Below are 11,038 nucleotides of genomic sequence, written 5' to 3'. Positions count from 1 at the left end.
ATGGTGATTACGAATGGGAGGGCGCAGGAAGGTCAGATCGCAAGTGACCAAAAGAGCCAATCGTTAGTCCCTTTGTGCTACCGAGTGGTAACCCGTTAAGTCTTATCCAGCAACGCAGTGGATTTGATAAAATGGTTAGTTTTTTCCCATCCCCGTCTCTTAAGTTGCCCAATGTTTCTTAAGTTGAAGCATTGAAAACCGTGGAATATATTCTGTCTCCACCGGTTGAAGGCTAACCATTTGCAAACGTAATGTGGTTTGCGCACATATTTTGCATTTTGTCGATTCCACTTTATAATGTATCTGAAAGTGGAATATTACAGGTTGGTATCCTGTAGTGTCCTCTACAAGATTACATAGTTGTGAAGAGATAACAGGTGATTCAATAGCCTTTTTTTGACAGATCACGTGTGAGTCGTTTTAAGCTGCCATGTTATTTTGGTTCAGTATTGCTTGACATTTACAAACCGTTCAACTTTATTGTAAAAATCACCTTCTGTAAAGAATGTGTTTCGCGCACTTCGCTGAAATTATGGTCAACATAATCGGCCTACTGCTGGATAATATTCGACCTAATAGATCACGTCCAGCAAGCAGTGAAGAAATTATACCAGCCGTGACTGAAAGTGTATACGAAGACAGTGAAGAGACGACTCGGCGCCGTTCGCAGAAACTCAGACTGACGTATGGAACGGCTTGTCGCATTTTATGTCCAGATCTTAAATTTAAAGCGTACAAAATACAGCTTCTGCAAGAACGCGACATCGCTTCGCGCTATGGGCTTTTGAAAAGTTCCAAGAAGATCGTATGTACGTTTCCGAGCCAAATTTTGTTCAGCGATGTGGCCCGAATCTGGCTCAATGGTTATGTAAACAAGCGAAATTGCGGTATTTGGGACGAAGAGCAATTTGAAGAGATTGAAGAGCTTTCATTTCATCTAGAAAATACAACGATTTTGTGTGGTTTGTGGGCTGGTGGAATCATCGCTCCATATTTCTTTAAAAATGATGCCGGTGGGCACATAACCGTCAATGGCGACTGTTATGGGATATGGTAAACGACTATTTGATGCCTGAAATTGAAGCTCGTGATCTCGACGACATTTGGTTTCAACAAGACGGCGCCACTTTCCACACATCGCATCAATTGATGGATTTATTTAGAGAACACTTCGGTGAACAGATAATGGACCGCTTGATTAGCCACCAAGAACGTGTGATATCACACCGTTAGGATTTTTCCTGTGGGGATATGCAAAATCTAAAGTCTATGTGAACAGCTCCACTTCTATTCAGGTCCATTATTTGGCAAAGTCATTTAAAGGTCATTCTATTAATTTCTCTATAAAAAGTGAATTTAAATAATTTCCGTGAAACTTAGATATAAGTGAAAAATAATGTCGATCTGATATTTAGTATATTCACTCCATATTTGAAGGAACCAAGGCTACTAAATCGTTAAAACGTTGGAAAAAAATTTGGTTAGTGTTATCTATCACGAGCGCAATTAGTGAAGAACTCGAAGTAATCGAAAACTTGCCTCATGCAATTCGTTTATCTCAACCTCTGTTAATGGCGATGAGATCAGAAAAATTGAAGAAACAGTTCTTCGAAATCATTGAGTTGGCAACAGGGAGATAAAAGAGTATCTCAGAGTCTCTTATGGATCGACTCAACTCATTTTGAATGTTTCTAGAATTCTACCCAAAGACCTAAATCTTTTGCAAACACGATCCACCTTCACTCGATGGTCGAAAAAGAGATGTTTGACAACGTAGCTGAAGTCACTAAATTCAAAAAACGAATCATTATTGGTAACGAAACGTGGATTTATAAATATGATGACGAGGCTGTGCAACAATCTAGCGAATGACACTCTAAAAATGGCCAGAAACAGAAAAATACAACTTTTGCTGTGCTCATAGAAGTACATACCGGCCGAGATATAACAAGTATTTGGTAAATTGCATTAAGAATTGGCATGCTTGTATTGGCTTAAGAGCTCATTTTGAGAGCGATAAGCGAAGGTTCATGTTAATATTCATAAAAATACAATTTTTGGGGTAATAGTACGGTCTTGAGTCAAAATTCCTAAAATATGTACACTTTTCTCCAAAAAAATGTTCCATTGAACTTGCCAAAAAGCTAGCAACCGAATTAGAGATTATCTTAAATATTGAGAACTCGAATATTAGTCGGGAATTAACCACCATTTTTACCATACATTACGGGGTTGCAAAGGTAAACCTACTTAATATGCGCAATGACACACTGTGCAACATCATTTTCCATGCAACTATTTTAAACGTTGTTGGATATGTCACTTTGCATTTATGTGTGCACCGGTGTACGTGTCTCTGACCTGCGGTCTCTGGGGATGCAATGGAACTGTGCCAACGGACAGCCATGGCAAACACTGCCAACAGCACACACACACATACATATTAACAGTACAACGTGCTGCGTGCAACGTGCAACGTTTGCGGCTGCTTTTTTGCCGCAAAGTTAAGTAAGCCAAACAGAAGAGCAGGCAACATCGACAGCCACAGCAACAACAAAAACAACAATGCAACCAGCATCCGCTGCAACAACAAAAGCAGCAGTTGTTGTGGAATATCTAAGCGTACGAAATGCCCATCATAAAATTCGGAAAAGTTGTCAAAAAAGAATAGCGAACAGCAACAGAAGACAAACAACAAAGCGTGGCTAAAGTGTTTGTGTGTATGTGTGCGTGTGCATATGTGTGTGTGTTAGAAGTGCAACGGCAGCCGAAATATACAGTTCAAATGTCGTCGACCGCCGCATGCGAGGCTGTCAGTCGGTCTGTCAGTCTGGCTGCCAGTGCGTCGGTCGGTCGATTGGTCGCTCGGCTCTGCAGCGCAAAACTGGAGCGCATATTCGCAAACACACGCACACACACATACTTACATACACGAACACCAACAGCCAACAACAAACACTGCGTATCACCGCTAAGTACGCCGCATGCCCCGCTTACAAGCATTACTAATACGCCACGTCTTCTTTGGCAGCGTTGCACTTCTTTCTACTGCCACTTTTCGTTTTCGTTTTTCTTTTTTGTTTTTGTTTTTGCTGCACACTCCGCGTTTGTACGAAATTTGCAGCGATTGCACTTCGTAGATTTTTTTATAATTTTGCGTATTTTTTTCGACTTTTTTCAGCACTTTTTCCGTTAAGCGAGTAAGATGGCACGCGTTACCGCCCAAATGTATGCAACGCTGAAATAAGATCTGCACTTCACTGCTATATTTGAGTGTGCACTAAGCTGCGCTATGTTTTTGCCAGCACTTGTCTTTGTTGTTGCGCTATTTTTGTTGTTGTGATTTTGGTTTTTTTGTTGTTTTTGTTGTATTTGTTGTATTTGGTGTTTTTGTTAGTTTATTGTTCGCCTCTTCGGGGCGTTCGTTGCGTTTTTGGGCGGCTACTTTGAGTTTAATTTATGTACTTTCATTTTTCAGCAGCACTTTGACTGCTTCGCTCCATTTTCGGTTTCCCGTTTCAGGCGAATAGCGGTTGGGATTAGAAACAACAAATAAAGCGTAGAGCGCTTCAGTAAGAAATCGGAGTGATTGCGTTACAGCTAAAATTTTTTATGCATATATTTGTTGTTATTATATTTGCTGCTTGGGAGTGATAGTGGCACATCATTAATTTTGTGGAAATTAATTTTTGTTAACTGTATTGTTATGTATATGTATGTATATATAATAATATATATTTATTTACGAATTTCGAGAATTAAGCACAAATTTTTTTTTTGTAATAATTTTCAGACATAAATATGTAATTTGAATATATTATTAAATTTAGTACACACATTTTTGCAATGCACATTGAAAAATTTATTTTCCGCAATAACATTAACGATTATATGCTTCAATATAATTTAAATTACAAAAAATTGGACTTTTCAAATTTATTTTCATTATTGCTACACTTAATACAAATGATTGTTGTAAAAAAAATATTTTTTGAATTAAAATTTTTTTTTTTCAAAAAATTCAAAAACTTTTTTTTTCAATTTTTTTTAAATTTTTTTTTAAGAAAAATATAAGAAAAATTTTGAATATTTTAACACCTCTTGTAACGCAAATTCAAAATATCAATAACTTTAGTTGTAGTAGTAAATTAGTCGTCACTCTGCATATCAAATAGTAATTTCCGCATTTATGTCAACCGTTTTCGAAATAGTTCAAAACACAAAAAAAAAACGCTTGTAACAGCTGCCGTTCCACCACTAGCCAACAATGTGGCAAGCACTAATAATATTTGTAATAGTAACTGCTTGTGTCCACTGGCACAGAGCACAGCACAGATTTGGAAATGAGTTCACGCCGCTTTCCAAAATCCCAACCGAACTTGTGCGTACGAATTGCTTTGCACGACTGCCGCCACTGACACAATGGGGAGTGCTAGCAGGCGAGACCAATAGCTGAAAGCAGGATACGGCGAGTTGTACGTTTGTGTTGCACGAACTCTCCCGAAAGGCGCTGAAGTTTGTGTCGCTCGCATGCCAACTCATAACAACAAAAAATACCGGCTGTAGTTCGCCGATTCGTATAAACAATATTGCGGAAAAGTTTTTGTTGTTTCTGCGAACGAAAGAAGGTGTATGTTAAGAACATATAAATCTCAAATAAAGTTAAAGAATTTTATAAAAAAATCGCACTTAAACTATATTAGAATGGCAACTTGCTCTAGCACTATAAAAATGCTTTTCAAAATACCGTTTACTAATTGTCATTTGAAGTGTGTCAACTCTCATACAATTTACTCCACATTATCTCTCGCTCAATTTTCGCTCTTTCGGCACACTTTCGCTCCGTTGGTTGTTATACGTTGCGCTCTCAATTAGGTCAGTGCTTCTCTACTGCAGGATATGCAAGTTGAGCAGGGTTACCAAATGATATTTAAAAAATATTTGGATATTAAAGGATATATTGCTAAAAAATTAATTAAAGTATTGAAACAAAAAAAGAAAATTATAAAATCAGTGAATGTTTGTTAACCAAATTTATGACGAACTCATTGAGACTTTAATTTGAAGATTTTCCGAGCTTTCTTACCTTTTCATAAGTTTTGTTTTAGCATATCTGTTTCATAGATTTTTGCACTCCAATCCTTTTAAAAACATCATTAAACAACTTTTAGAGGCATTAACATAACTAAATTGTAAGTCTTACATACTGAATGCGTCAGTTATGATCATTTAAGAATAGTCAATACGGCATATTTTCTCAAACTTACTACGTAAGTATTACCGTTCGCAGCGAAATAAGCTTGAATATTTAATTTTGAATTTGCCAAAAATAAAGAGTGATCCATTTCTAGGTTGCCTACTTTTTTAAAGCAAGAAACACGGAAGTTCAAATTTAATAGGAAATGCTTATTATCATTCGAAAGAACATTCATTGGCATTTATTTTTGGAAGATTATCTCTTTCAAATGTTGGCCGCGGCTACGTCTCAGATGGTCCATCCGTTGAGTTCAATTTACGTTGACACGTTCGAGCATTTCGACTGGTAACCAGCGAATGGCACTGGTGTTGTTTTGCTTCCAGGCCTGAATCGAAGCGGGATTGTCCGCGTAGACTTTAGACTTTACATATTCCCACAGGAAAAAGTCTAACGGTGTGATATCGACCTTGGTCGCCAACCGAACGGCCCGAAACGTAAAAAATAACTGCTTACCGAAGTGTTCTCTCCATAAATCCATTGATTGATACGATGTGTGAGAAGTGGCGCCGTCTTGTTGAAACCAAATGTTGCCGAGATCACGAGCTTCAATTTCAGGCATCAAATAGTCCGATGATTCCACCGACTCACAAGCCAAACCAAACAAAAGATTTTGATCTCTTCAGGTTACCTTCGTCCCAAATGTGGCAACTTCGGTTGCTTACATACCCATTGAGCCGGAAATGAGCCTCATCTTCTTGGATCTTCTTGGAGCTTTCCAAGTGCCCATAGAGCGAAGCGGTGTCGCTTGGGACTGTCTAACGGCTTCAGTTCTTGCATAAGCTGTATTTCGTATGCTTTCAATTTAAGATCTCTTACTGCGAACGGCGCCGAATGGACTCTTCACGGCCTTCGTGTATGGCCGATTATGTTGACCATAAGTTGAGCGAAGCACGTGAGTCACAGTTTTTACAAAACATGGATTTTCGTAATAAAGTTGAACGATTTGTAAACATTGTTCAGGCACGTAAGTCTTTCCATGATGAAATGCTAAACAATACTGAACAAAAATAACATGACAGCTTGACATGACTCACGCGTGATCTGTTAAAAGTCATGTGCAAAGCAGTAGATCGGAAGTATACAAAATTTCTCCACTCGATAGAAAGACTGTAGGAGCATAATCGGAATACTAACTGGTCACTGCATGGTGGCGACACACGCTCGCAGGTTGGGGCTGATAAAACGAGAAGACTATAAGAAATGTCTCAAGCAGGGCACCAGGGATATAATAGGCAAGATTACGCTGTAAGCAACTGGGGTCCCTACGGTACGGTACACTGGAGGAGGTATCGATAATGAGGCCGCAAAACAGCGTCACGTTAACGTCTGTTAAACAATGATTTCCGATTACCATGATGTCATGAAGCATATTATTACTGACGATGAGTCTTGGATCTATGCTTACCACCCGGAAACGGACGATCAATTGACCGCATATCGTGGCAAAGGTGAGCCGAAGCCGAAATAACGCATCAGAGCAGCTCAAAAGTCAGGGTTGTGTTGACAGTTTTCTTAGATTATTGAAATGTGGTGTACTCCGGTTTCCTTCCGAAAGACCAAACTGTCAACAAGGAATACTATTTGAGTATTATGTGTCGTTTGCGTGAAGCTATGCGTAAAAAGAAGTCGGCATTATGGGTCGACAACTCTTAGTTTTTGCACCACGATAATGCCCCATCGCATACTGCATTGATTCTTCGTGAGTTTTCCACCAAATTTACAACCAATATCTTGCCGCAACCACCGTACTCGGCCGATTTGGCACCATGTGACTTTTGGCTATTCAGCAAACTCAAACGACTGCTTAGGGGTAACCGTTTTGCGTCAATTGAAGACATTAAAGGTGTATCGCTACGCGCATTGTAGACTATTCCAGAAATTGACTTTAACAACTGTTTCTAGGATTGGCAAAAGCCTTGACACATGTGTATTGGGGCTGAGAGGGATTAGTTTGAGAGTGACGACATACATTTTAGAGAATAAAATATTAAATAAATTAAATTAAATTAAAAATTAAAATAAAATTAAAATTAAAATTACTATAATTACTATACTTACTATTTCTATCTAGAAGAAATGCAAAAAGTTCATTGATAAAGTTTTTATATTAACCTAAACATATCATTGATTTTAGAAATGTATCTGTATCTTCGTTTCGCTGAAAGACATCTCTCTAACAGATTTTTCTTACAAATTCCGCGTTCATTTAGTTTTAACTTATAATACCAAAAATGCTAACTATTTCAGGCTGGTAGACGTTTTAAAGAAACTTCATGGGTATCTGCTGAAAACTTTACTTTTTTATTATTATTATCAATGAATGATATTTTCAACTAATAACTAAGAATGAGGTCATGGTTGCTATATATTTACATATGCATATGTATGTATATTTTGTAAAATATAATATGAAGTTCCTTTCAAATATGTCTATTGTTACGCTATTATTTATCAAAAAATCTTATCTTGTCGTTATTTATTAATTAAAAATAGTTTTAACTAAAATAAATAAGTGTTTGATACAGACAGAGGTTCTATTAGTATGTGTGTATTATATATGTATAAGTATATATATGAGTTACTGCATTCACTAGAATCTGATATATCTGATATTTATTTATGAAAGCAGATAAAAATCACTACGTCAATAGTTTTCACACTTCAATGCCAGCTTTATGATATAGTTGTTGTAAAACAGCACTTCAATAGTTGTAAAGGCTGATAAGACAGTTGTTTACTGGGGTATTTCTTTACTACAGTTTCTTTCCGTCCGCTTTTGATTTCATTTTTGAAGTGCACACTTGCAGATTAATATCAAACAAAATATTTAGCAGGTAATAATTATGTCTTAAGTGACATTGTGCTATTTACGCTTTAAATTTCGTTATGACATGCACATGCATGCCTATATCTATGTATATATGTATGTGTATGTATGAGTGGGTAGACACTTTAGAAGCCCACCTCGCCGTAATTATCTGTTATTACACAACTCATAAACATAAACTAATTAAAAGTGGCATTTAGAGGTTGCACTAGTAAAATAAAATATTAAAACTATCATATAACTGTTTAATTGTAGTTAAAAGTTTGGTGATGATACTCAAAATCTCCTTCTACCGTTGAAGTAGTGAGCACCCGACATCGGTGGATATAATTTATTTTAGGTCTTTAGTTGTACTTGTTCAACATTTTGTTAGATTATTACGTCAAATCCTTTATCCCAGGTTACATAACTTTCGCTTAACTCAAAGAGTGCTGGAGTTCTACATGTCCAATTGTATTAGTAATGTACTTTTTGTAAGGGCTTCTTCCATTGCTCGTTGAACGAAGCAAGTATTCTTTGGCAAAAATGTTTGCCGTTGGTCACAAAACTAATTTCCTTTACTCTTTAGTCAAATGACTTATCGACGTCAAAGGAACAATCTTTGTGTGACAAACTAAAGTGTGTTTTTTAGGAAAAAAAAAAAATAATGGTTTGGTTGCTTTAAAATTTAATGGATTTCATTTAAAAAGTTAAAGTACTTGGGCCTCATCCTTGCCTTATATTGTTGTAATGGAGCTAATGGAGCGGTAGGGACTCTCACCAAATGTTTTGCTTTGGCTTTACCAATGCGTAGTTTAGAAGCAATGAAAGGATATTATACACATCTTATTACGTTTATCATTATATATGGTCTATTGATATATAGCTCAACTGTTCTATGTTGTATGCACTTGTTTTGTAAAGCCACACTTTCTAAATAGCTAGAGCGTGTTCTCATTTGCATCCCATTGCCATCTTTGGTGCACTACGTGCGATGGTACTTAATACCATTCTTCAGCCGGCAAATGCATTCCTGCGACAGTTGCGTACATACTTCGAACACATCAAAGGTCCCAGAGGGATATTCTGAACTCCTCTCTAACTTCGATTACATCCCTGATAGCTTGGACTACTATGCCGTGGACCACATGTACTTCAGAGGAAGAGGCGCAGTGCGCTTTTTGGGTTTGCTTTTTAGTCAGTGTGCTTTTTAGCTTGGGTGCCTGGTCACAGCGGAATCGTCGGTAACTGTAAAGCCGATGAGTTCGCAAGAAAGAGTATCTTTACCCAAATCCCATCAGGAAAGGAATGAGCAAGTCTTTCTTTGTCTTCGTGCACACCGGCGCTGATTTGTGGGCTTCGCGCGTGTGTAAGCCTTCTAATTCAGAATGGAAAGTAAAAGGTACATGGAACTACTATCTCTTAGCAACGTTCACATGACCGCAATGACAAGTGTCCCAACTGGACATGGTCCCATTGTCACTCACAATGCGGCAGAAACGTCTAGACACTTTCCCTTTCACTGTCCAACTTTAACCAGACTAAGGTTGAATTGGCTGTATATGTATATGGTGGTCTTTCTGTTCCGTACATCGGAGTTCGGGGCAACACAGTGAACAGGCCATTTTAGCTGTCCATGTAGAATTTTTCGTGGCCTCACGAGAAACCAGTTTCTTTACCTAATCTAATCTAACCGTCCGCATCGGTTATCAAGTTGAAATCATTGGTAACTAGCGGGTGATCCAAGTAGAGTTACTTCTTTCAATAGTCCTTTTTTAACACGCTTGAGTAGTGTCAAGCTGTCATGTAATTCAGTCTAGCTAGGCATATCATCATAACGTTTACAAATCGTTCAACTTTATTATGAAAATTCACGTTCCATATAGAATGCGCTTAGCTCAACTTATGGTCAACATAATCGGCCTACTGAGTGTACTATTCGCCACACCATCGCTCATCTTGAGACTCATTATTCGCTATTGAATAATATTCGACCGAATAGACCACGTCCAGCGCGCAATGAAAAAAATATAGCAGCGCATTGTCGATTCGGCGCCATTCGCAGCAACTCGGAGCTGATGTATGGAACGACTTGCCGCATTTTACGTCGAGATCTTATATTGAAAGCGTAAAAAATACAGCTTGTGGAAGAACTGAAGCCGCTCGACCTTCCCAAGCTACATCGCTTCGTTCAATGGGCTCTTGAAAAGTTCCAAGAAGATCCGACGTTTTCAAAACAAATTTTCTTCAGTGATGAGCCCATTTCTGGCTCAATGGGTATATAAACAAGCAAAATTGCCGCATTTGGATCTGAAGAGATTCAAGAGCTGTCATTTCATTTAGAAAAAACCAACGGTTTGGTGTGGTTTGTGGGCCGGTGGAATCGTCGGTTCATATTTCTTCAAAAATGATACCGTTGAGAACGTAACCGTCAATAGCGACCGTTATCAAGAAATAAGAAGCGACTATTTGATTCCTGAAATTGAAGTTTGTGATTTCGGCGACATTTGGTTTCAACAAGACATCGCCACTTCCCACACATCGCATCAATCAATGGATTTATTGAGAGAGCACTTCGGTGACCAGATAATTTCACGTTTTGGGCCTTTCGATTGGTCACTAAAATCGTGGGTTTTCACACCGTTAGATATTTTCCTGAGAGGATATGTAAAGTCTACAAAAAAATTGAACTCAACGGATGGACCATCTGAGACATAGCCCTGACCAATATTTGAAGGAGATAACCATCAAAAAATATATGCCAAAGAATGTTATTTCGAATGATAATAAACATTCCCCAATTAGTTTAAAGCTTCTGTGTTTTTTCCTTCAAAAAGTAGGGAACTTCGAAATGTATCACCCTTCATAATATATATGTATATATATGTATAAGGTCTGTCGCAAAAGAAACAGAACAGAAATATAACTGTTTCTGTTGACGCCACCTATTGGTGGGTATATGAAATAAAAAGTTT

The 11,038-nt window shown here is 37.8% G+C and overlaps 1 protein-coding gene across 1 annotated transcript in view; it reads right to left on the bottom strand.

The window, feature by feature from the left end:
* LOC126766557 (sodium/calcium exchanger 3-like) overlaps window positions 1–4,389 on the bottom strand; it is a 159,985-nt gene extending 155,596 nt beyond the window's left edge. The window contains exons 1-2 of the mRNA XM_050484327.1: window positions 4,099–4,389; window positions 2,998–3,600 (exon numbers count right to left, since the gene is read on the bottom strand). The gene's annotated coding sequence lies outside the window, so the exon portion shown is untranslated. The remainder of the gene's footprint in view (window positions 1–2,997; window positions 3,601–4,098) is intronic.
* Between the last annotated feature and the right edge of the window lie 6,649 nt (window positions 4,390–11,038).

Source organism: Bactrocera neohumeralis, chromosome 2 (assembly GCF_024586455.1).
Source record: "Bactrocera neohumeralis isolate Rockhampton chromosome 2, APGP_CSIRO_Bneo_wtdbg2-racon-allhic-juicebox.fasta_v2, whole genome shotgun sequence".
NCBI lineage: Eukaryota > Metazoa > Arthropoda > Insecta > Diptera > Tephritidae > Bactrocera > Bactrocera neohumeralis.
This window is presented reverse-complemented; position numbering and strand designations above follow the sequence as displayed.